At 36.0% G+C, this 25,759-nt stretch overlaps 3 pseudogenes; 1 reads left to right on the forward strand and 2 right to left on the reverse strand.

Moving 5' to 3' along the window:
• Positions 1 to 359: 359 nt before the first annotated feature.
• On the forward strand, positions 360 to 8,865 carry LOC120159562 (annotated as a pseudogene).
• A 1,187-nt stretch (positions 8,866 to 10,052) lies between these two features.
• LOC120159526 lies at positions 10,053 to 14,130 on the reverse strand (annotated as a pseudogene).
• Positions 14,131 to 14,446: 316 nt separating this feature from the next.
• Positions 14,447 to 25,759, reverse strand: part of LOC120159528 — a 30,844-nt pseudogene continuing 19,531 nt past the window's right edge.

The raw sequence follows: 25,759 nt of genomic DNA on the forward strand, positions 1-25,759 counted from the left end.
GCTTTATTTTATTCAAAATCATATCTAACATTTAGTTTAGGTTTTAGTTTGATACCCACTGTTAAAAAATTAACTATGATGTCGACGTGTTACCATAAGATAATTTTATATCATCATTGAAATAATATAAAAATGTCACGAGTAGTTCTGTTAATTTTTTAACAGTGGATATCAAATTGAAACTTAAACTAAATGTTAGGTATGATTAAAAAAAATAAAGTTTAAGTAGTAAAACGAAATAAAAATAATAGTTGAGGCATTAAACGTTGTAGTTTACCTAAAAGAAATTAAAGTTTCAAAACTTGTCGGCAAAGTCTTTTCCATCCACCTCGGTCTATATATATAATATATGACCTTTCTATACTTTATTACTTCTTCTTCCCTTGTTTTCTTTTGCTTTCTTTTCAACCAAACAAATAAGCGTCGCGTGATTTTCCTCGTTATTTCACTTAATAATAGTTAATTATTTCGATTCTCCACAAAGGGAAAAATAAAACCACCGATCATCTTTCGGAAAAACAAAACGTAAAGCGTAGAATTTCCTTTCTGTATAATCGAAGAGAATCGGCCGCGTGAGTTTATTTCATTCTGGAAATTCGGTATTTGGGAAAAATCCCTGAGGAATTTTCTCGGCCGATATTTCTATTGCGATTGGGAGCTCTTCGTTGAGGTAAGAATTTAAAATTTTCATAGGTTTTATCATTCCGTTGCATTAATTTCCTCGAAAGTTTAACCTGAAAATGTTTATTGAGTCGTTAGAATTAAAGATTTTGTTTTGTTTCATTTTATTTTTTTAAATCTCTCAGTTAATTAACGTTGAATACTTTTTTTTATAAAAAAATGATGTGTAAAAGAAAGAAAACTTGTTAAAATATTTGGATTGCCCATACCAGAAGCAACCCCCCAAAATTAAATTACGTATGTTAAAAATAGTTTAAATCATGGGTTTTGTTGATATTTGTAATTCGCTTATTCTTTTTTCGTGTAATAATACACGATAAAGTTCGTATTAAGGGCGATAATTTCATTGGGAAGATGTCAAAAATGTTTAGCTGGAAGAGTTTCAAGTCCGGTTGGTTTTGGTTAAGATGGCTAAACTTTTTCTTAAACCTGAGCCTCGGTAGCATTCTCTGAATCCAACTAACCGTTAGTTATTCACTGAATAGCAATTAGTTGAATGTTAGATATGTTTGCCATTGCTAATTTAGTGGTGGAAGAAGGTAGTGCTGTTTTAGTGAGTTTGTCTGTGTTCTACGAACGGTCAATGGCCTAGGACAGAAAAAGAGAAAACAAAGGAATCTTAACAGTCTTGCAAATGAAGGTTACCTAGTACTTGTTTTGATATTGGTACTACTATTATTATAATAGTACTATCAAGTATCAACCAAAAGATAGCCAATTGTAAAAATTGTGGTTTGCAGTAGTTAAAGATCATGTTCAATTGTAGAGTGTCTGGCATTTATCCTGCACTGTCAAGAGCTAAAAGTGATGCACAAATGATTTACGTTGTCCAATTTATGTTGCAACATTACCGGTATTTATGTTCCAATTTATGTAAGGAGATATTAATAACCACGTGTTTTACTCTGAGTTTCTTATCAAGAGATGGAAATGAACAAGTGGAAGGGAAGTGTTTATGAAAGAACTTCGTCAGATATTTTGCATACTTGAGGGATTTGTTTCCAAACTTACTAGTTTTATTTTTTCATGATCCATAATTTATAACAAAAAATTAATCTGGAAGTTTTGTGACCGTTCTCTTTTGGTGTTGTCAGAATTTGATGGATACCAATAACTGGAGGTCTACTCCTCCCAGTGGAGAGTCCCCCATGGATCCAGGTGATTGGAGAGCCCAGTTGCATCCAGATTCACGACAAAGAATAGTCAACAAGATGTAAGTGAATTTTATGGTATTATTTCTGTCTAAATACTCTTGTATTTAACCTACTGAGATTTTGTGGCTTGTTTCATAGTCTCTGTTAGTATTGTTATGAGCCAAACATTACCATTAAGAACGGTTTATTTCCTTTTCCAAATCACTTTCTTTGGTTTGTAAAGACATGGCTTGAGAACCAAAGCTTGTTCTTAAGTCTTACCCAGAGCACAATATATGGGCAGCATATCTGGAACCTGATGCAGTTAAGCTATTGTGCCCAACTTTATGTGGCATATTGGGATTCATCATTTAATGAATTTATGTGATTGAATAATAAATATATTTTCTTTTATATCTTTGGTTCCTTGTAAGCTTGGGACCTGTTATCTTTTTCATGTGCATTATGAATTGGTGGTTTTATTTTGTTCTTACTGTCTGAATTATGACTTTTCATTAAATAACTTGTTTCTGTTAAGTAGCATTGCTTTCTACTTCGTTGTTTGAACAATGAAAATTATGGTTGTTGTCTATTTGAATATAGCTGATGTATGAAGGCAATGACAGTCACTTGTTTATATTGGTTTTTTTTTATAAGAATTGAAGGCCTCATTAAAAACCCCCTTCTTGATTAATGGAGCTTGTATGGAAGCTCCTTAATCAGCGGAAGGAGGAAAAGAGTGCCTTAGAACTTCATTAAAGAAAATAAGAATTACACCCTATAAAAAGATAAGCTAAATAACCCTTATAAAAAGCAACAACCCCCTTCCGAACAATAACCAAAAAACAGCCGATCATTAACCATCCCTTGGAAAGAGGCCAAGAAAGAAAATCTCCTTTGAATAACTTTAAGTTCCATCAATGTCGGAGGTCCCGAACCCGCAGACTCCTGAAAAGGTCCTATGATTGCACCTGAATGATCCCTTAAAATACCTCCAAGACCACTTTTTCTTCCAATCACTGCTAGTGGCAGCATCCACATTCAATTTTATGAAGCCCATAGGTGGAGGTAACCAAGGGATAATAGAAGACTTCAGAAATTGTAGGATGAATAAGAATCCCCTATTGAAGGATCAGAAATTAAAGAGTCCTTAGGAATAGAAATATCCTTATGCTTAGCTCCAATGTTGTGGCTTTTTGATATTTAAATGACTGTCCTGAAACGTTATAGAGGAAAACTTTTTGGTGCTTATATAATATCCTGGTTAGTGTTCATTTGATTGTGTTATGTGATGAACCTGATAACTTGGTCCTTAGCATTCATTTATTTAGCATTTGAAGATTCTTACATGTACGTATTTTTGTGTCAATGACTTATGCAATGTCTTGTCTATGTAGAATGGATACATTGAAGAGGCACCTTCCATTTTCTGGTCAAGATGGTTTAAATGAACTCAGGAAAATTGCTGTAAGGTTTGAGGATAAGATTTTTGCAGCTGCAACCAGCCAGGTAATCATAGAAAGTGGCATTCTTTAACATGCTTGGATGCATTGTTGTTTTGGGTGTTCTCTATTTGAATATAAGTTGATTTTAACGTTATTGTCTGTGTTCAGACTGATTATCTAAGGAGAATATCTTTGAAGATGCTTGCAATGGAGAACAAGTCTCAGAATGCTATACCCAACACAGGGTATAACAGCAAACCACCTGATCCAGGTAATATCAAGAATCTTCATTTTGCTTTATGTGAGTACAATTCTTTTCATGTACTCGTCCTTTCTGTTCTTTTGCTGCTGAGTTGACCACTCAATACACCTCTGCATGTGCTAGGAATAATTTTTTATCTAGTTCTAAATGTTTTTCGATTTAGTTATTGTGGGTTCTTCTCCAACATCTCCTTCTGAATATAAATATCGTGGATAGGTTCTCAAGGCATGCAGAACCAAGTTCACAATCAGGGGCAATCAGTTCCTATCTCATTACAAAGTAATCAATCTCAAGCACAACTGTTATCTCAGAGTGTTCCAAATAACATGGCATCTGCTGGAGTTCAAAGTTCTGCTGGTTTACAATCTGGAATGCCTACTGTATCTGGTCTAACCCAAAATCCTGTACCTAATGTTGTTGGCCAGAATTCGAACATGCAGAACATGTCTGGAATTTCACAGAACTCAGTGGGGCAAGGGATGTCTTCCAATATTTTTGCTAATCAGCAGCGACAAATGCAAGGAAGGCAACAGGTGCTTCCGCAACAGCAACAACAGCAGCAGCATCTATACCATCAGCAGTTACAAAACCAACTTACGAAACAACAGATTCAACAGGGAAATCTCCAGCCCTCACTTATGCAGTCTCACATGCAGCAACAGCAGACCCTATTACCACCTACTCAGTTGCAATCTTCCCAGCAATCTGGTATACAAACATCATCCATTATACAGCAGTCTTCCATGCAAGCAACTCCTGTTCCTGGTCTTCAACACAACAGCAATCTTCTCTACAACAGTCAACTCAGTCTATGCTTCAGCAACATCAACAGTTTAGACAGCAGCAACAGGCACAACAGGCTGCCAGTTCTGGTATTCATCAACAAACACCAGTGGCTCAGCAATCAATGATGCCTCAGCAGCAGCAGCAGCCTCCACAGCCACAACACCAGCAGCCACACATGATTGGACACCAGACAAATGCTGCAAATACACAGCAAAATCAGTTAATTGGACAACAAAACAGCATTGCGGAAATGCAGCAGCAGAGGTTGCTAGGCCAGGCTAATAATCTTCCAAACCTACAGCAACAGCATCGGCAGCAGTTAATGGCTCAAAAAAATAACTTGTCAAATATCCATCAGCAACAGTTGGGTCCTCAGAGTAATAGTTCTGGATTACAGCAACAGCAACCACAATTAATTGGAAACCAGTCGGGTAACTCAAGCATGCAAACTAACCTGCAATCTTTACACATGCTATCCCACCCTAAAGTTCCACTCCAACAAACGCAGCAGAGTGCATCTAATTTGTTACCAACTCAAGGGCAGGCATCCCAGCAGTCACAGCAGCAACAACAACTGATGTCGCAGATGCAATCACAGTCTAATTTGCAGCAACAATTGGGTTTGCAACAGCAACCGAATCAGTTACAACCAAATATGCAGCAAAGGCTTCAAACATCAGGTCAAGTATCAAGCTCCTTGCTTCAATCACAAAATTTGACAGACCAGCAAAAGCAGTTGTATCAATCACAAAGAGCTGTTCAGGAGACATCATCAAGTATGTTTTTAATCTATGCCATTACCTGCCCTTGTTCTTTGCTTGGTTGCTTTCAGATCTTGTGTTATTTAACTGATCTGTGCAACTTTTCCTGTGATGGTATTGTTTTTGCATTGCATTTTTACCCAGAAAGTAATTCCATTCCAACTTAGGAGATTAAGAGAAACTCCTTATGAACTTGTGATATGTTATCTCATCAAAGAACTTTTTATTTAGATGATTAGCCCTAGGATCAAATACTTTATATAAAAAATTAGTGGCAGCCTTTCATTCAGCTGATGATTGGCATTGCATGGCTTTGTACGACACAAGAAACATTTGTTTGTCATCCATGTTACTCTTTAGGTTTTGAATGCTGTGATTGTGCTATTGTATTATTCTTGATGCGTTCCTGCAGCTATTCTGCTATGGTTTTGTCAGCCCACAGGCAGCTTCTGGATTTTAATCTCTTCACCTGTTCAACAAATAATTGGTCCTCTCTTTTTTTTTTTATTGACGATAATTGGTTTCTTTTGTTCAATGAGTTTTTGCATCAAACTAGAGGGTCTACGAACTTGCCAATGTCAGTTTTTTTGGAAGGATGCACAATGTAAAAGCAAGTTGGTTCATCCATGCATTAGATGGTCAAAAGAGTGTCAAGGCCTCAAAATTGTGTGGTCCTTGGATTGAGTCTCACGGCTTTTGTTGGGACATGAGATTCTGTTGTAGATTTCATTAAAATTTTATATGAACCTTGTATTCCTCGGTATAATTTGTGCAATAAGTTTCTTAATGCTTTTAGATTGACTCACCCTTATTAACTTAACATATTTCTCTTTCAATGAATAATAGGCTGGTAGCAGCATAACTTTCTTTTAGGTCGTCCTTCACATGTTACTTAAACTTATCAATCATTTGTAGAAACTGTTGAAAACCAGGTATGTTTTCACAGTATATTTCATCATTCAATATTTACAAAAAGAAAACCTTTTTAAAGGTGAGATCCTAGAGCTTTACTCCTACTTAGCTGCTACTTGGTTGCTGTGACAAACTGTACAATTTTAAATTTCAAATTAAAGATAATATCTAATCCTAACTAACTAGAAGCTATCTACAGATAACAAACCAAATCTGCCCAGACTTTCTACAACTCACTCATTTACACCTATTCCAACTGATCTCTTTTGTTCTTTTATCTGTCAACTCAAGAAACTAAAAAACGTAGCCTTGAAAATAAGAATGACTTTTGAACTGCTAGTTGTGTTTGTGTCATTATGGAAAGAAACTTCATATTAGCTGCTTTTGTAAAGTAGTAGATAGATGCCTTGGAGTACCCAAAAGAAAAAGGCACTGAAATGTGACTGTAGGAAGTGTGTTTTTAAATGAGTAACCCCATAAACTTGGATTTGCATGATTAGTTGCAGGAACTAGCAATAAAAGCCTCTTGTTTGTTTGTCCAATATGTTTAATGGTTTCTTCAAATGCCTTTTAGTTGTACCCCATGGCTGGTCTGATGGAATTTTATGACATAGGAATTTGATTATTGATTGCAACCTACCCTTCTATGCTATGTCTACCTTAATTTGCTATGAGACTTGGTTGTTTTTTTGCTCAATTGTACCTTTCTTCTATAAACTATCTATTTCAATGTTTTCCATCCTCCAAAATTTTTTGTTTTTCTCATGCGTGTAATGATCCTTTTTTTAGCATCTTTAGATTCCACAGCTCAAACAGGGCTTGCTAACGGTGGTGATTTGCAAGAAGAGGTATATCAGAAGGTAAAAACTCTTGACTATTCTCCTATAGATAATATTGTACTTACAAGTTGGCTTTAATTAGGTTTTATCTGCAGGAAATTGGTTATAAAAAGGAATATTACAGTATATTGGGATGTGTCTGTTAACAGGAAATTAAAAAAGAAGAATTAGCAACTTAAAATAAATTTTGTTAAAGAAATTTAGGCATTTTATTAGTTTGTTATCAATAGAAAATAAATGCATATTGTTCATGCTCTACGAAAGATCTATTAATTTTGAACAGGGAAACATGACCAAGGATATCTGCATGCTTGACTTCATATTAAGCCTTTATTGATTCCTTTGTTTCTTCTGTAATTTTAACGAAAATCACTGCCTGCTAGTCAGAAAACGGAAAAATCGTTTTGCTTTTTGTATAAACAATGAAACTTGGATAAATTGAATGGTTTAATTGTTGGTTAACCAGTCTGCCTGAATTAACGTTACAGATCCAGACATTGAAGGAGACATACTTGCCTGAATTGAATGAGATGTACCAGAAAATTGCTACCAAGTTGCAGCAGGTAGGTTTACTCATTGCATAATCTTCTTATATATGCATTCTTTAACATCTCAAGAGTGATAGAGCTCTTCTGCACCATACTCTGCTGCTGTATCTATTAAAAAAATTGAGAGAACCTGTTACTACTCTACGTTAAAGCTTTTGATCCCACCCCCACTTTTGTGTTGCTCCTTGAATCCTATTCCTTTAGACAGAGTTTAGTGGTCTCACTTATGCTTATCTGGTGGAATAGTGGTTTGCAATTTTACTTGGGTTGCTTAAAACAATTTTGTGTCCTATTGTCCAGCATGATTCTAATCCACAGGAGCCAAAGTCTGAGCAGCTTGACAAGTTGAAACTATTCAAGGCCATGTTGGAGCGCATTTTAGCTTTCTTATCTGTTCCCAAAGCGAGTATAACAGCCCCTTTCAAGGAGAGGTTGAGTTTGTATGAGAAGCAAATAATAAATTTTGTGAATTCCAATAGGCCAAGGAAGCCTGTCTCGATGCTGCAGCAAGGACAGTTTCCTCCACCTCATATGCATTCCATGCAACAAGCACAAACACAAATGAATCAGACACAGTCTCATGATAATCAAATGAACCCTCAGTTGCAGTCGATAAATTTACAAGGTTCTGTGCCAGCAATGCAGCCTAACAACATGACAAGCATGCAGCATAATTCTTTGTCACTTGGGGTTTGGACAGCACAGCAGACCAAGTTAAATTCATTACAGCCAGGTTCCAATATGGATTCAGGACAAGGTAATACCCTTGTCTCAATGCAGCAGGTTGCTTCAGGACCATTACAACAGAATCCTGTGAGTACTTCCCAGCAGGCAAATTTTAACAGCTTGTCATCACAAAGTGGGGCAGGTGTCCTGCCGCAAAACATTAATCCTCTTCAGTCAAGTTCCAGCATGCTTCTGCACCAGCCAGCATATGAAACAACATCAAGAACAGCAAATGCTACAGTCACAAAAGTACAAGCAACAGTTTCAACAACGCCAAATGCAGCACCAATATATACAACAGAAGCAGCAGCTACTGCAACAACAACAGCAGCTGCAGCAGCCGCAGCAGCAAGCAAAGCAACAACTGTCCACTCAAATGCAGACACACCAGACGCCCCAGCTGCATCAGATGAGTGATGCGAATGATATGAGGCAGGGGATTGGTTCCAAGTCTGGGGTATTCCAACATCTTCCGGCAGGCCAGCGGCAATCTTATACCCATCAGCAGTTGACCAGGTGTCAATTTCCCGTTTCTTCACCGCAGCTACTTCAGGCTGCATCTCCTCAGATGCCTCAGCATTCTTCCCCACAGGTTGGTCAGCAAAACTGCTAATATCCATCTCAAAATCTGGAACTCCTTGCAATCTGCAAATTCACCTTTTGTTGTTCCTTCACCTTCAACTCCGTTGGCTCCATCACCTATGCCTGGGGAATCCGAAAAACCTGTTCAGGGAATTCTCTCACAAATGTTGCTACTATCGGAAATCAATAGGAACTGGTGTTCAAGCAGGCTCCCAATCCCTTGCAATCGGCACTCCAGGCATATCAGCCTCTTTCAAAAAAACATATTGGGTTAATTTGATTTTTAATGCATTTCAATTGCAGGTGAAATCCATTCCCAAAGGTAACGGCGAGGTCCGGTCGTGGCTGTGCTTTGGTGGACTCTTACTTCTTTTGATGTGTGGTTTTATTCAGCTCCATTTGCTTGTAACAAGTTATGGCAGATCTAATCTCTGGTGATGAGTTACGGGTCTGAAAAACATACGTTATCTCCATAAAATGTTGCCGTTCACCATTCATGTATGTGCCGCAGGCGACTTCACACATGCGGTTCGGCATGGATGGCAGATCTTATAGCTTTCGAGGATTGATGATATACACAAAACCAAGTCGAAAATGAAACAAACCTGCCATCTTTCATGATGCATTTACTCAAACATGCTTAAAAACCTGCAACGAAATGTTTCATGATCACACTTGAAACCCGTGTTTCTACTACTTAAAAAGAGCAAAACACATTTTATTAAACCCTTGGTATTGTACCTTTTATTTTCCATGAAAGAAAGGAGCTTAAAACAATCGTATGTATCCTTAATCTATAAAAATGAGGGTAGGAGACCCTTTAGAATATGGTTACTGAAGCAATTATACGAGAAATTACATTTATACTCTACTTGGGCTAATTGAACCAAACCTCAATTACAAAGGTTGGGTGAATAAGAAATGAAAAGGGAGACCAATATTATTTATAAGAATCATGTACCTTCAAAATGTGTTTGCATTAATCTTGCTTTTCTTATACCCTTAGTTTTAAAAGGCACTAAAACGCAAAAGATCTCTGGAGCATAGACGCAAGGCACAGGGCGAAGGCGCGCGCGCGCCTTTCGTAGGCGAGGCGCATTTTATGGATTTATTGTTATTTCTATCCTAAATATACACTAAACAGAACCAACAACCATAAATCTACCCACAAATATGCCTAGAAGAGCCTTAGAAGCTTAACAGCCAACCAACACCCTGAAAACCTAACCCACAAATATACCCGATTTTTTTAAAACAGAATGTTGATCATTTAAAACGGGCTGAAAGGCCAAAGGAAAAGCTGTGAAGCATTAAAGTCATAGGTTACACCAAAAGGTGCCTGGGAAGCCAAGAAAGTAGATAGTTATAATGGCTCTCTTAAAAACTAAAAGCTTCTACCTCGTGAACTCTATTCAAAGATTCTTCAAAAGCTTGCAATGCAACTTTGTAATGGTGTAAAGAAATTGTCCCCTCCTCCACGACTTGCAAGGCACTTCTATACTACTGATTAAACCATTGCAGGTGATCAACGGCATCAACAGTATTGGAACCTTGATCCGGAACATAGAAGCGTTTGTAATCCTTTTTCCATTGCAAGAGAACGTGTGGAAGGGACTTCCTCTACACCATTGAAGTTAAGCACGCAGAATGCATGCCGGCATGGATATTCGTAGAAATTAAAGCAACTGCAGATGCATCTTTCACAGGCTGTTCTGTTATAAAGTACTTCATAGTCTCTAATTTCTCTCCTATTTCCTTCAGCCAGGACTCGCTCCTTGACCAAGAAGATGATTATAGACCCATCAGCATGTAACTGCGTTGTACTAAAACAGGAATACATCTCCTCTACCTCTAATTGGAACCTCTTGAAAATTTCTCTCGTGTACAACTAGGAGAGTTGCAACTCAAAGGAGCATCTTGTTTTCAATGCAGGGCTGGAGTTTCTCGACTCGATATCAGCAAGAGTTCTCCCTTGAGCTTCTTTGTAATGCCAACTCGTACTTATCAAGGAATTCTTTCAAAGGATTTTGTTTGTGCACATATTTATCAAGAAAGGGACTTAAATTCTCATCAGGTCTCCAAGCAGATAGTCCAGCAAAAAAATGTGTCCTTTAGATAACAGGAGCCTACCGAGCTCAATCTTCACATAATGATCGTAGCCATTCATTGTCAACACCAAAATGCAGGACCATAAATCCCCATGTTTCAAATTCAACCACCTTAAGTGTTTCAAAAACTGCCTTGAAAAACATTTTTCTGATTGCATCATAATTATGCAATCCTCCCAATTTTTCAGGAACTCTTTTCATTGCAAGACAAACTGAAGTGATGATTAGATTTGGGAAACAGCTCTGCAATTGCATTCTGCAAAGCCTTGCAACTGTCTGTAATAATGGTTTGAGGACACTGTGCTGAAACACACGTAAGCCATGCTTTGAATATCCAAGTATAAGACTCGGATGTCTCACCGAAAAGTAGGCCACAACCAAGTAACACAGTTTGTCTCATATCTATTTCACAAGACAGTGTTGTCAATATAAATGACATCCCCGAAATAGCCACAAGACGCCCTACATCACGAATCAACCCAGAAACATTCCTCAAATGCCCTTTGTCATTGAAATTCATCAAGTAAAAGAAGCTCCGGTTTGTATGCTGCAAACGGAAAAGGTAGTTACAAATAGCTTGCGAGTCAACCTTTCTAAGATTGAGCTGATCTGGGTGATCTTATAACTTCCTAACTGCCACTGCATTGCTATTCGGTTTCCGATTACCCGCAGCATCTATCACTAATGGACGATACAAGTTGACGCTTCGCACTTCAGCATCAGAACTCGATTGCAACTTACTTTTCGCTCCGGAGCCCATCTTCTTAACAGATTTATAAATTTTGGCACCTAATAAGTGATTATGCTCATGCATAACCTCAAGCACCCGCCATCGTATCGAGTCAACAACTCTCATCCTTATCATAGCAGGGCAACCGGTTTTAGTTTCCTCACAACGACGGTTAACATCTTTGTTTCTTTTAAAACTCTCGCTACTACAACAAAGCAGAGAACCATATTTCTCTCTACTATTTCGCTTAAACCACGAATTCTTAACCCTAACACGAAACCCAGCTTCCTTTGCGTAGCAATGATAATAATTATATGCTCATAAGATTCAAATTACATTCCAACAGCTGGAGCAACAACTCTTTCTTTCCATCGGGTAAACCATTTTGAACTTCAAACGACTCAGTTGGATCACTATTTGTTTCCTTTAGACTCTGGGCGTCACATTTTCCCTCGGCCAAACAATCATTACCAGGTGGAACTTCTTTTTCTTCCTCAACGTCCATCTATTATTAAAAAAAAACTCATAGTTCAAACATTGTGCATTTAAGTAGGCTCCAAAATAGTGAGCAAAAGGGAAGAAATCGGAAATGGAGAAAACATTATCGTTTAACGGAAGGCACATAAGAGAATTGAATATGCTATGCTAAATATAGGGTAAATTACAGGATTGATCACTTTAACTTATTTTTAGTTTGGTACAATTTTCCGCACTAAATTTAAAAATATAATATTTAGTAATTTTAGTTTTATTTAATTATACGAAAGTGATTAATATTTTTTTTTGAATTTAGTGAGAAAAAATTATATAGAACTTAAATAAAAGTGATCGATCCTGTAATTTACCCCTAAATATATTAAGAGAAAAGGAAGGAAAGGTTAGGCGTAAGGTTAACCCGTGTGCGTTAACACGCCGTCGTTCTGGTCGTGAGTTGACGCTTTGAGTCTCAATTGGAGGAACAACAGAGGAGACGGACAGATTTGTAAAGGGAATAAAATAAGTTTGTAGTCGGACTAGTTTGGAAGAAGACGGGCAATTCAGGTAACTGTAAATTATATTGAAAACGTAAACTACCAAATGGTCATTTCATATTTATTTATCTTTTGTCTTTAAAATGCAAAATTTTAATCACTTATGATATTAACTTATAATGTTTTTGGTTATTAAAATGTTAAATGGCATTAATTGACATTGTCAAATGTTAATAAAAATATCTATTTTTAATTTAAGCACTAATTTTAAATAAAATACAAATTTGATTCTTAAATCTTAAATAAATTATTAATTTAATCATTGCTTTTTAAATAAAATATCAATTTAATCTCCGATATAAATTTCTCATTAATGAATGACGTTTACCACTACCTCAGTCACTATCAGTCACCATCAACTGTCATCACTAATGATCATTGGAACTAGAGGGAATTCCATCCCGAGCGAAGAATGAAAGCTTAGTGAACGAACTAGAGGGAATTCCATCCCGAGCGAAGAATGAAAGCTTAGCGAACTCACAGGTATCCGACTCAGACAACAAGGTCTTATTTGAATATAATATTATTATTTGTTGACTTTTCTAATAAATATTTTGAAAGGGATAATTTTAAAATCAAAATGGACAAATTTAATCGGATGAAAGAGAGTATTATGGATTATTTTATGTTGAATAATAAAAACAAATCCACTTCTATTGTAGTTGAATAAAATAATTTTTAGATTGAATTAATTTCATATATATATATTAATATTTTTATCAAGTATTTATAACTTTATATACAAAATTATACAACTAACCCCTATCTAACAGCTGCTAACTAAAATAACTAACTACTTTACACAATTAGCAAAGGTGTTTTCTGACCAAGCTGAAGCAACAAAGGTAGAGTGGTCACGGGTCATACATTGGCAAGGGGGTTTGAGGAGTATCTTACGAGTAACTTAGCTGCAATCTATGGATGGACATGGGTCGAATTGGGTTTTCAGTCAATCCAGTTTAACCCGAAAATTATAACCCTCCACTTGACTCGACTAAAAAATATATGTTTTCCACTTGATCCGAATTTGAACCGACTTTTTAAGACTAAATTTGAACCCGACCTAACCTAAAACAATAATTTATTTAAATATTATTTTTATTCAATAAAAATATAGATTTAATTGAAATATATATATATATATATATATATATATATATATATATATATAGAGAGAGAGAGAGAGAGAGAGAGAGAGAGAAAGAGGTATTATTACAATTATCCCTAAATATATGAGGTAAAATTATATTTTTTCGCCTCGGATCGGCTCGATATTTTTCACCCTAAACCCGAACATAACCTCTAAAAAATCTGACCCGACTTAACCCGAATCCGACATTTAAAAAAAATCGACCTGATTAAGTTGAATCAAGTCAGAACCCGTTGGTCCAGTAATAAACCACTCGACCTCAATCTCCCTACTGAGATGGTCAAGTGTGGGGAAGTTTTCAAAGGGTTTTACGAAACGAAAACAAAACACAAAAAGTTTACATGGATATACTCACCGGGAACTTGCCATGTCAGTGGTAAGTTCGATCGGAAAACTATTAAACTGGTTGTTTCAACTTACCCAAAGGCCAGGTCATTTCTAAAATGAGGCTTTTTTTTTTTTATTTGCTAAAGCCTATCGAACAAACTTTCAGGCTTAAACAAGTAACTCAAACTACAGCTCTAAGACAAGTTTCAAGCTACACATTCCATAGCTAAAAACATAAACTACAACATCCAAAACCTGTACACTCATTATGAGTGAGGTACAACATGGAGTTTCGGCTGCAATACAACATGCTAAGACTTTTTAACCATTAAGAGTTGGTCTGAAAAACTTGAAATCCACAAGAAAAGAAAAAAAGAAAGGCTATCCCAGATGGAGCCCTCCTGTGCTGGTAGTCGGCTGTTTTCTTATTCATGTGACGAGTCAACGGATTTCAGTAGCCTCACCCATCTCCTTGCAGCCGACTAGTTTCTGCACAAGGAAATAAGTAGCAACAACATTTAGAACTGTACAAATGACATTTAGGTGGAACATCTAATTGTAAAGAGAGGAAAATGAAAAAGAAGATAAAATAATTTATGGGGTAAGAAAGAGAGAGAATAGTTAATAAAAACAGTAAGCCAAATCATGTTGCTAATCTCTAAAGTCTAAATAGCCTTTGTCGACTTTTCTCCCGACATAACTGAGAAACTCAAATCATGTTGTCATTAAAGTTCTTTCACTTCCACAAACATTCACTAGAGAATTGAGATAACTGAATTCTTTTGATCAAAATATATATATATATATTTTCCATTTTAAAAAAACAATTAGAAAAAGACATCAAGAAAAGAAAGGGGGTGTTTTGGGATAAGGAGCTTATACATTTCCTGTGGAATATATATCGTCCGTTCGGAAACCCTTATTAAGAGTATCCAGAACAACATTCTCAATTCGCTTTGCAGCATTCGCTTCCCCTAGGCCACTTCAAAAGCATTGCAGCACTGAGAATGTTGCAAGCGGATTTGCCTTGTCCTTCCATACGGACAATAACATATCTTACATTATCATCGAGGTTCACCATCTTGGGTTTGATGGAAAATGATAATTAAGCATTAGCTCTAAAAACCAAAAAACATGAGTTCAACCTGTCCAGCGATATCAGGGGCAGAACCATGAATGGCTCAAAGATTCCACGTCCCTGCAAATGGTAATGCCAGTATAGTCAAGAGAAAGAATATACAAGCACAAATTATCAAACCAAACTGCAAAGAGATTAATGAGTTGTCATACTGATTCACCAAGACTAGCAGAGGGAAGCATCCCTATGCTTCCAGTGATCATTGAAGCTTCATCAGACAAAATATAACCAAATATATTGTTGGTCACAATTGTATCAAACTGCACTATTCCATTTTCACATATTGTAAGCTCTTCCAGTAAAAAGAATGGTGCTCATTTATTGGACCTAGGAAAAGTGTGAAGGAAGATCATGTCCTTCTCTTTTCAAACAATCCTGCTTTGGGTAGCGAACAAGCTACATTGCTGCATTGTCAACATACATGTGTGACAGCTCATCAGGATAATCAGCAGCAATTGTCGTAACTCTTTTCCTCCAAAGCATTGATGCCTAGAAAATGGAACATAAAAGTTCCAAGTTTATTACATGAGAAAGTCTAATACAACTATAATCAAATTCCAGACCTTGAAATTTAGGAAGCAATACGAAACGACAACGAAAAACAACACATTTAATAAACACCTACACAATTTGACAAACATGACAAGACATGTTTAATCCGATTAACATGATTCATGCAATACACGTTTTGTATTAACGTTTAAGATTTAGAAATATAATACATGTTATGTTTATGTTGACATGGGGAAAAAACATGAACACTACACACACAACAGATTGTCGGGTTTAATACTTGACAGATAAACCTATAATCTGCACACCGTTTTAGATCATAAAGCCAGAATCATATACCTCATCCCTGCATAGCCAGATTTCAATTACAACAAGTTTATAATATCTTAGAAGTTCTCACATTGCTCTCAAGATAGAGCCCCCTCAATTGTATGTAGGAGTTTTTAATGGGTTTTGTAACAATGCAGAACCATCTCCTCCGTGTGATTCAAGCATAACACATCGATTGGGCACTCTTTTCCCCTTCCATTGTCTTGATTGAGCTTTGTCTCAATCGAGTTACAAGAACCTTTTAACAAGGCCTCATTGCCTTTAAAAAGGCATAACACATCGATGGCCCTATTTCATTGATTAGAAATAAGAGAAGTTTCATCTTTCTTATTTTATTCCAATTTTCATTGTTATATGCTTAGTTTAAAAGGTGCAAGGCGCACCGAGGCACAAAAAGCCCCAAGAGCATAGGTACAGGTGCGGGCGCGCCTTTCGTAGGCGGGAACATTTTTATACTAAAAACCCATAAATTAATTATACAACATATTTTTAATATAAAATAAAATTTAATAAATATAGATAAAATTTTAATAACATAAATTAAAATAATCATTTAAAAGAATGGCAGATTGAGAAAATAATTGATATCATGTATTAATTTTTTTTTGAAAAGGAAAAGCCACTCTAGTCTTTATTGAACTTTAAAAGAAAACATTACATGTTGTCCATGTGCAGTGCACTAACGGACAACAATCAAAGTTTCAATAAAGTTTGGAACCAAAGCAGCATCAAAGCTCAATAAAAAGTTTAGGGAACCAAAGCAAAAATAATAAATAACCCCAAACAGCCCAATAAATAAGCAAATCCAAAGCTAGAGAATAGCTAACCTTTCTTCTTCCCTGCTCAAAAACTAAGGGGCTGTTTGTTTGCCTCTTAATGGAATCATTCAGCGATGAATGCTGAACTCATTTTTGTCCCTATCGTATTTTCGCATTAATTTAGCCCTTGAAGTTGCTCACTTGCATTATTCTATACCCTACCCTCACTTAAAAACCTAAATTGAGGTTTTAAGTTAGAGATTAATGTTTAAAGGTTATGGGATTATAGTTTAGGGTTTTAAGTTAGGGGTAGGGTATAGAATGATGTAATTAAACAACTTTGAGGGCTAAATTGATGCGAAAATATGATAGAAGCAAAAATGATAAATTAGGTCTACTACATGGGCAAAAGTGATCCTTATGTCTTAGAATAATTAACAATATTATTCAAAGATATTAATAATAAAATTGCATGCAAATGATGATAATAAAAACAATAATCAAAATATCATGTTCATACAATATACCTAGGGAATTAATGCTAACACAAACCTCTAAAACATTAGCTTTGTCGACAGAACATAGTTGTCCACGCCGCTTCCGAGCAATCTCAAATGCAACATGAGCAATTCAATCAATCTGGCATCCATTTGTTTGAAAATTTAATTTTCAATAATTAAAAAGTGCACACATGAAAAAGAAAGTCATACGTAGAAATTTGAATAAAGAGACAAAACCACTTCACAAGTCGAACATAAGATATGATTTGCAGAGTGTGTTGTCAAGGTGAACACCTAGGTGCTATGGCATAACACTACACAACAAAAGCACATTAGACAGTTTCAAGTAAACCACATGCCTAGTGAACTTAAGCACGCTTTCTTGTAATGCAACTGGCACAAAAAAGACCTACCAAATTGAATTTGTCTTTCATTTCTTTTATATTTTTTTTATTAATAGTACCTTCATTCTAAACAAAAGTACAATATCAAAATCTCTACTTAATCAATGCTCAAGTATTCAACAACAAACTCGGGATCATAAGGAATTGTCCATATTGGTCAAAAAAGGAATAATTTTTTTTACATGTTTTGTAGGATGTAAGCCATGCAAATTTTGGGTATTCTCAGCTAAAAGCATGCCTAGTTACAAATTTTGAATTCTTTTATATATACATGTTTCATCAAACCATTGGATTAAGCAGATATTTGAATCCAAGCCAGATATCCATAAGAAGAAAAATAAAAAAAGGAAATAAAAAGAGAGACATTAGAGAATTCTATATGTAAAGTGAAAAAAAATACCTCATAAGTAGCATACACCTCAGTGTTTAAGCCAATCTCCTCACCATTTTCATTAGTACCAAATCCCCTTGGTTTTCCAAAATAAATACCTGATTCCGGTATAAGATCATCAATGATACTAACACAGAAATTTGGTAGGGCAACATCAGAATAAGAGAAAATCAACTAAATTTTATTATTTTTTGGTGGTACTGACCTCCAGTAAGCTCCCTCACAACCATAAGGTCAACACCCTCAGCAACATCTTTCTTCAGAGTTGAGGAGTCCACTAGCTGAAATAGAAAATAAATAGAGAGATTTTCATGAACCACAGATTTCTCATAAAAGAAACAAGCTACACCTGATTCCACGGTTCTAGATTGCATGCATGCATGCATGCAAAATAATACAGACTGAGTTTTCTTTCTTGGAAATAAGCAGCTCATTCTGGCAGTGTCTAAAACTGCATAGTGAACAATTGCGACGACCTTAGTTTTCAAAAGCACGCCAGCGCAGAAGAGAATGTCTCTGGAGGTACAAGCACAACGGCAGACTCTCTCAAGTATGCGCTTATGGGGCATTTTTGCATAGGCGTCAAGCGGGCGTTTCTGCCACCTTAAGGGATAATTCTAATAAAAAATGAATTATAAATTATTTTAATAAAAAGAAACTTGTTATTTTAGTATAAAAAACAAAGCCACGCCTCTTCCCCTACCCACACCACTCTCACCCCCCGATATTTATTTCAAGAGAGAAAAAATCCCTACAACGCTACCATCGGAGCATTTCAAGGCCATCGTCGCACCTACCAGATACACCTTTCTCTTATCTCTTTTTTATTTTATTTTATTTATGTTTGATCTCTTCATCTTCTCCAAGACTCCAACAATTCAGTCTTTTTAGTCTTCTCCCGATATTCTTTGACTTGTTGAATTTTGGACTCTGAGTTTTGTTTTTCAAGTGATTTCTAATTTGGGTTTTATAAGTTGAGCTACCAAGAAGTGACGAAGCCATGTCATCAACAATTGGTTGTGGGGAGTTTTCTGAGTTTTGAAGCAAGCGTAGTTTGTTTAGCAAACTTTGGTGATTGGATTAAAAGTTGGGGGGTTGGAATTTTCAAATTAATTATCACAAGATTGATGAGTTATTGTTTTTGGATGAATCATGTGAAGCTTTCATTGGAGGAATTTTCTTTCTTTGATGAGACTAGGGGTGCTTAATGAGTTGAGTAGTTCATGAACTGTTCGAACTCGATTCGATCAACGCTCGTCTCAGATTAACTCACTCAAGATCTTAACAAGTTGAGTCGAACAAGGTCTAACTCGACTCGATAAATTTATGAGCAATTCGTTAATTTTTTTATAATTTTTAGTAATTACCTTAAAAATTATTCCATTCTAAAAGAGAATGTCTAAATAATAATTACTAATTTGCTAATAGATAATAAGAAATATGTTAAATTACTAATTAATAATTACTACTAATTTATTAATCTACTAATTTTCTAATAAACAAGAAAAATACTAAATTATTAATAATTATTAACGAGCTTAATGAACAATGAGTCGAATCGAACAACAAGTTTTTTAACAAGCACGAGTCGAACACTGTCCAACTCACGATCAACTAACTCGATAAACATTCCTCGATGAGACTGCTTGTTTGTCTATGTGAATTTATAGGTATTCTTACTGTACCATCAATTTGTTCTGGCGACTGAATTGATGGCAATCCCATCATCACCTCTACAATCTTCTCCTCCTCCAAAGGTCTCGCCACTTTCTATCACTTGTGCTTTTATATTGAGTACAAAATATGTTTTCTTGTAATGTGGAGAATAGACAACCAATCTCTAGTGTACTAAAAAGAGTGCAGGATGCAGTGAAGAATTGGTCTGGGAAGGGTTATCTTGAGATCCCTGGGAGAATAAATAGGTTGGAGAAAGGAATTCAGGAGATGAAACTTAATTTGCAACAAGGTCTCTCCATAGTGTCTATGAAGAACCTAGTGGAAGTAAAGAAAGAGCTGTGGGACTTATATAAAAAAGATGAACTAATTTGGCTTCAAAAGTCAAGATTGAAGTTGAGTTTGAATGGGGATAAGAACACTAGATTTTTCCACCAGTGTGCAAGAGGTTGAGGAAGGAGAAATGGTATCAAATCCATCAAAGTAGATAATGAAGACATTTCAGATCCAAAATTAATTAAAGCTTCGGTGGTGCACTTTTTCAAGGGGTTGTTAAATCAGGAAAATATATTGGAAGTTGAGGAGATGGACTTGGATTTTTTACAGCTCTCGAATCAGCAGAGTATGGCACTCAAGAAGTCTTTTTTTGAAGAGGAAATTTGGGGTGTAATCGCTAATTCGTATTGTAATAAAGCACCTGGCTCAGATGGACTGAATTTAGGCTTTTTTAAGAAGTTTTGGTAAAGTCTGAAGGAAGTTTTGCTGCTATTTTTTAAGGAATTTTATGAGGGAAAGGAATGGAACATGGAAACCAATCATTCTTTCCTCTCTCTTATTCCCAAGTGGGACAATCCGGAGGGGCTTGAAGATTTTAGGCCTATTAGTCTAGTTGGGGGTTTCTATAAAATTCTATCAAAAGTTCTGGCTAGAAGGTTAACTTATGCATTAATGAAGTTATTAGTCCTTCACAGTTCGTATTTATATCGGGGAGACATATTTTAGATTGCTCGTTTATAGCAAATGAAGGCATTGATTGTTGGAGGAGAAAAGGATTGAAGGGAGTTATTTTTAAGGTGGATTTCAAAAGAGCTTTTGATACGGTTGATTGGAGGATCTTGCTGAAAATAATAAGTAAAATGGGGTTTGGAGCTAGATGGAGTTCTTGGATATAGAAGTATGCTTCAACAGCTTCCATTTCAGTTTTGGTAAATGGCACACCTACGGAGAAAATTCACATTACTAGAGGACTAAGGCATGGCTGCTCGTTATCCCCTTTGTTGTTCAATTTGGGAGGAGATTTTCTACATTTAATGTTGATAAAAGCAGTGAACAACGGGTTATGATCGTTCTTTCATGTTATCTCATTTGCAATTTGCGGATGACTTAATAATTTTTAGTAAGGCTTCTATTCATGATTTGGTGAATATTAAAATGGTGCTTTTAATTTATGAACTGATAGTGGGTTTGAAGTTGAATCTGTCTAAGAGCAGAATTTTTGGAATTAATGTGGGGGAGGAGGAACTAGTTTCATGGGCAAAGGAAATAGGGTGCGTAAGGGGAGTTTTTCCTTCGGAGTACTTAGGTCTTCCATTGGGGGCCAAGAGGAATTCCCTTTCCCTATGGGAACCGGTTATACAAAAATTTTATAATAGTTTGGCTGGTTGGAAGGCCAAATCTTTATCTCTGGCTGGAAGGGCTGTCTTGGTCAAATCGGTGTTGTGCTCTCTTCCAATTCACTATCTTTCTATTTTTCGGATCCCTATTAGTGTTCTCAACAAACTAAACTCTATCATGGCATCATTTCTATAGAGGGTCATCAGATAAAAAGAACATTCATTGGATCAAGTGGGATTTGGTGTGTAAGCTAAAGAAGTTAGGGGGTTTAGGGATTTCGAATCTGTTGCTATTAAACAGGGCTCTTATGGGGAAATGGGTGTGGAAATTTGCTGCAGAGAAAAATTCTTGGTGGAAACCAGTTGTGTGTTGTGTTTACAATATGGATCCTAATTCATTGATGATCCGGAATATTTGGACAGCTCGTACTTCTTGGATTTGGAGAGGAGTTGTTAAGAACTTCTTTTCAAGTGATGCTTTTAGGGACTGTTTTAGGATAAATTTGTGTGTTAGAGCTGGAAATAGAGAAATTGTTCAGTTTTGGCATGACGTTTGGTTGGGTTTGGTTCCTCTAAAAGATATGTTTCCAAGGTTATTTTCTCTTTCGAATAACAAAGAGGGTAATGTTGCAGAATTCATATTGTACAATGATTCGGGTTGGGTTTGGGATATTCAAATGAGAATGAATTTGGTGGATTGGGAGGTTGACCAGTGGCTACAAATTATCTCTCTGTTGAATAGCTCTTCTTTGTCTCTAGTAGAGGAAGATTGTTGGATTTGGTTGGGAAATAGAGAGGGATGTTTTACAGCAAAATCATGCATGAAAACCTATTTTGATAGAGAGGGTATTGATCAATTAGAAAGTAATTGGGAAAGGTATGTTTGGAAAGGAATAGCTCCACCACGTGTGGAATCTTTTTTTTTGGCAACTTGCTCATCATAGAGTTGCGTGTGAAAGAGGAACTGCTGAAGAGTGGAGTTACTGGGTTGAAGACTCTGTCTGCCCTATGTGCAGGAAGTACAATGAGTCGGTCTCTCATTTGTTTCTTCACTGTGAAGTGTTGGGTTTTGTGGGCTAAGTTTTTAAAGTTATGGAATGTTTCTTTATGGTTCCTGGTTCGTTGATGTTTCTTAATTTCCTGGATGACCTAGTGTCGCGATCTCATATATGGAAGTTTATTTCAAGAGCAGTATTGTGGTCTGTTTGGAAATGTAGGAATGAGGTGATTTTTCAGAATGGGAAGGTAGATTCAGCGTTGCTATTCTTCATTTCACGTTTCTGAACTCTTGGTTTGAAACATCAGTTAAGGATGTTCATCATTTTCGATTCCTTGATGGGGATTTAAAACTAGCAGATCAATATATCAATCTGAATAAGAGGTATCTTCCTTCTTCTAGGTGGAGTCCTCCTCCGGAAGGGTTCTTAAAAGTAAATATAGATGGTGCAATGGTCAAAGGTTGGGATAAGAGTGGAATAGGTGGCTTGATTAGGGATGGCAGTGGGTTGGTGCTTGGGTTATTTTCAGAGAAGGTAGGGGGATGTCCTCCCTTACTCGTAGAGCTTTTGGCGATCAATAGAGGGTTGATTCTTATTGAGAAAGTTGAAGCTGATTTCTTTTCAAATTAGAGGATCATTTTGGAATCAGATTCTTCTAATGCTCTGAAGTGGATTAATAATCTGAACCTTAGTACTACTTTGTTTCAATCCTTGGTAAGGGATATAGCTTCTACTATGGAGAGGAAGGGTATTATCACAAGGCTCATCTCGAGAGCAGCAAATTGGGAAGTGGATGAATTAGCTAAAGCTGGTATAGGCTGATTTTTAGGTTTGTGTAATGGTTAAGGTGTTATGCCTTGGTTGTTATTATGTAGGGAGTATCAGGGTGTGTTATGTTTTCAGATTTATGGTTTTCTGTTTTGTAAAAAGTTGTTAGCTGTTGAGGTGTGGAGGTGTATTATTGTTCTAATTAATAAAAGTTAGAGGCACTCTTTTCCTCCTTCCAATGTCCTTCATGTTATGTAAGTTTTTATCAAAAAAATTGATATATAAGTTTTTTAGCATAAAAGTGTGTCATGTCTACCAAAGACGTGCGCCTTCATCCTACGCATTGCACCTAGGCTCAAGAGACCACTTGTGCCTAAATGGATCTTGTGCCTTTTAAAACTAAGGTAACAGTTTTAGAAGAAAAAAAAGACCAAAAAAATAGAAGGTAAAAAAGATTGAAGTTCAATAAAAAATAATATACTCTCCATCACACCTAGACTATATTTCTTGATAATGCAAGTTTTTACCCAATTCTAAAAGTTCATTAAACTCATTAAGATTGCAAATGAAGTTTTATATTTCATATGAAGAAGAATTCATATAGATCAACTAATACGCCATTACCTGTGGTAAAACAGTAGCTGCCTAAAGTTTTCAAAGACTCTAAATCCTTCTCTAAGCTGAAGTAGGCCCGTCTTAGGCTTCAAATATTTTTCATTTTTATCCCACTTATATCTAGGGATGAGTATCCGATTGAGTAAAGCCAAAAATTTTGAGTTAGTCGAGTTAATGAGTCATATTTTATAATTAAAAATTTACCTGAAATTTATTTGATTCGAGTCGAGTTGTTTAAGTTTCTGTTTAAATTTAATTATAAATATTTATAATGTTATGATAGTAATCGATTCCAATTAAAACAGCTTTCTATAGTCATATACGATATACATATGTATTTCTTCATATTTTTTCATATGTATGTATCATGTAGAATTGAAAGACTTCACTCGAACTTGAAAACCAATCCACGAATTACTAAAATTTTCAAGTTATTCGAGTCTTATTTTATAACTCAAACTATATTTTGAATTTTTTTGAGCCGGTGCGAGCTTTTAGTGTTGAGTCGAAAAAATTAATTTTTTCAAATCAATTTTTGCTGCCCCTACTTATACCTTGAAGAAAAATCAAGGATAAATGAAAAAAGAAAAATGAACAAGAAGAGACGACCTAAGAAAAATTTTCGAGTTTGTTGAGTTGACGAGTCATATTTTATAACTCGAACTTTATTTGAAAATTTTTTAGTTGAGTAGAGTGGTTCGAATTTCTGTTTAAATTTAATTGTAAATATTTATAATGTTATGGTACTAATCGATTTCAACTTAAACGGCTTTCTATAACCATATATCATATACATATATTTTATTCATGTGTGATATACATATATTATGTAAAGTTGAGGGACTTGGCTCGTACTTGAAAATCTATCCACTAATTACTAAAATTTTGAGTTATTCAAGTCCTATTTTATAACTCACACTTTATTTTAAATTTTTTGTGTCATGCGAGTTTTTAGCGTCGAGTCAAAAAATTCAATTTTTTTATTAAGTCGAGTCGAGTTTTTCTCAACCCTATATCTTGAAGATAAATCAAATGATAAATGAAAAATGCACAATAGAAGAGCTAAGAAAATAATCAACAAAGTATCATATACGAGAATACCCTCCAATTGCTCCAAGGAGAACGACATCTACTTTTTGTGCTGCAGAAAGTGTTTCCTCGGGCAATGGAACTCATGTAACCCCCTCAGACCGATGCGGATAGCCCAATCCAATCTGGAGTGTCACATTAGGGCCACCGGAGTGACCCACTGTAAAAATCGCGAAATTTTAAAACTTTTGTCAAAACATGTAACTCATAAAATGATTTATTATGATTCAGAAATAAAACAGGATTTTCATACCCAGATATAAAACAAAATACAATCTACATGCCCCCTAATCACATGTACCATCCTCTGAAAGCAACGTCGGAAGAATTCCCTTATTGATATCGATAGCTGCACTGGTACAATTCTTTTATCCAGCAATAATGAGTAACAGAGTGAGCTTCAGAAATCTCAGTAATACAGAACTACCAGATGATGCTACATGACATGCAGATAAATAGAAAGCCATATAATTTCCTTATTGAATCAAACGTATACCCGTTGAGGAATAATCTGGGGTTCCATCAGTAGTTCATCAAGTTGAAGCCATGAAAATCACAATTCATAGGAAGCATCAAGTATGACATTTTCAGCGAAGAATAGGATGTATAGTGTTCCAATCAAAACCAGTGAAAAGATATAAATTTTTTAAAACCATAGTTGAACCCCCAACCAAACTCCATTATGCAGTTCCCCAGAACTGCAATAGGGCTTGCCTCAGCACACAGCAAAAAGGGGAGCCAACCTAAGGATATACCTTGGATCTACCCAAGGACATCCTTAGATCCGTAGGGTTACCTTAAGCACACAGCTAAGGGAACCAACCTAAGGATATGCCTTGGGGCCTACCCAATATATCCTTAGGTCCGTAGGGTTACCTTATGCACACAGCAAAAGGGAACTAACCTAAGGATATGCCTTGGGGCCTACCCAAGATATCCTTAGGTCC

Source organism: Hibiscus syriacus, unplaced genomic scaffold (genome assembly GCF_006381635.1).
Source record: "Hibiscus syriacus cultivar Baekdansim isolate YM2019G1 unplaced genomic scaffold, ASM638163v2 tig00111366_pilon, whole genome shotgun sequence".
NCBI classification, from domain to species: Eukaryota; Viridiplantae; Streptophyta; class Magnoliopsida; order Malvales; family Malvaceae; genus Hibiscus; species Hibiscus syriacus.